At 35.6% G+C, this 1,883-nt stretch overlaps 1 protein-coding gene across 4 annotated transcripts in view; it reads left to right on the top strand.

Moving 5' to 3' along the window:
- Positions 1 to 267: 267 nt before the first annotated feature.
- Positions 268 to 1,883, top strand: part of tafa5a (TAFA chemokine like family member 5a) — a 363,496-nt gene continuing 361,880 nt past the window's right edge. For 2 of the 4 annotated variants that reach the window (XM_014014535.1, XM_014014538.1), the window contains exons 1-2: positions 413 to 511; positions 1,222 to 1,272. The gene's annotated coding sequence lies outside the window, so the exon portion shown is untranslated. Of the gene's footprint in view, positions 378 to 412; positions 512 to 1,221; positions 1,273 to 1,883 lie in introns of those variants that run through there. The other 2 variants (XM_014014536.1, XM_014014537.1) reach the window with 2 other exon arrangements.

Raw genomic sequence — 1,883 nt, forward strand, 5'->3', positions numbered from 1 at the left:
ACCTGTCAGTTGAAAATTGCTTTTCTTCCCCTCAGTGGTAGACAAATAACACACATATTACCCTGAGCTCATGTGTTCTGATTTTACTGTAAACTAAAAAAATACATTATTTTCTAATTGATTTGATTTGATTTATTGATTCAACAGGAAAAGATTACTAAAAANGTGATGTATTTTAAATAAAAGTTGGCATAAATTCCCTTTAAGACGACACCAAACTCTGCGCCCAGTTGAGTTCAGCCTCAGACTGGTTAATGTGTMGGAGCAGCAGCAGCTGCAGACAATTAGCTGATTGCAGCTCCTGTCAGCTCCTCCTCACTTTGCTGCCTTTCTTTGTGGAAACTTTAAAGCCTGGCAACATTAAAGCTCTTCTACAGGTAATAAATATGACTTTTTTTAAAAAATAAACTTTAGTTTAACTTCAATAGGCCCGTCTCTGCTTTCAAAGTTTTAAATAATTTCAAATGTGTTTTGGTTGATGTTTATGGAACACAGTGAGAAAATGTAAAAGGTTTGTGGTTATTGCTAAAATGATTATTAACTATAAAACTGTCTATAAACTAATGCATATTACCCACCACACAAAACTTTACAGAGTTAGAACCATGTCTGTGTTTACTAAATTTAACCAGCTGTGGCGGCCATCTTGAATTGCACTGACTCCAAACATGAATCAGTTGTAGATGCRCACCCAGTCATTACTGTCTGACAGTTTCATTYAAATCCATCAACCGGTGCAGGAATTATTTTGCTAACAGATGCTACAGCTCCAACCTCAACATTTAATATCAGAGTTTRAAAAAAAGATCATGTGGAATCTGTTAGTCCTTACAAAACAAGTTGAAGAGAACTCAAAGTAATGACCACACCAAACTGTAGCCAATATTTGTAAAGAATTAGAGTTGTTATCGCCCTTTTTTGTGTACACTACTGAATTGGCTGTGGCAGCCATCTTGAATTGTGTTGACTTTAAAAGTTAATCAGTTGTTTATGTGTATCTTWTGATTATGTTCTGAGAGTTTCATTAAAATCTGCCCAGTGGTTCTCAASATATTTTGCTAACAGACAGGCACACACACAAACACATGGCTACAGGTGATTAAAAAAGCAGAAAATTTGAGCAATTTTCAGTTCCTCCTGCAGATTTAATCCTTAATAAACTATTTTGTGTCAATAAGGACCTTATTGATCATAAAATACTAATATATTCTGTTTCTTCAGTCAGGGGGATGCACCTCTGCACCGGTGCTTCCATAAAGGAATCCCATCAAGGTAAGGTTTCCTTCAGTCTCTGACTTGTCTTCAGTCAATAAAAGGATGAAACGCTTTATTTTTWAAAAAATATCTAAAAGCAACAAAATGCTTCTGCTAACGTACGCAAACAGACTAACAATTATCAGTTTTCACTAAAGTTTTAAGTAGTAATGTTGAGTTGATTTAGAAACATTAAAAATGTAACGGAGCTGGTGGAGATGGAGAGAAACCTCCTGAAGGACGGAGAGGAGAGAAGCTGTGAGTGACAGGAGYGATGACGAGCAGGAGGCTGAGGCAGGGAGAGGGAGGATGACAGATTTTACGACGGTCTCCTGTAACACAGCAATAATAACRGGCCTGCAGACACGAGGAGAAAATGGTTTTCTAAGACGGCTCATCAAACATAATTAAAAGTTCGTAGGGGAAGCAGAGATTTGAAAACCTTTTTTTTATTTTGTGCTTTAAARTCTGAACACACTGGAACAAACAAAAGATGGTTGAGTGAAGGAGATTTTAACGGATCCTTGATTACTTTAACATTAGACTTTATTTGATAAACATTTATTTTAACTGTAAAATAAAGACTGTAAAAATACTGTAGGATGTTTTAGTTTTTATCATTTTTAAAC

Source organism: Austrofundulus limnaeus, unplaced genomic scaffold (genome assembly GCF_001266775.1).
Source record: "Austrofundulus limnaeus strain Quisiro unplaced genomic scaffold, Austrofundulus_limnaeus-1.0 Scaffold116, whole genome shotgun sequence".
Lineage (NCBI taxonomy): Eukaryota > Metazoa > Chordata > Actinopteri > Cyprinodontiformes > Rivulidae > Austrofundulus > Austrofundulus limnaeus.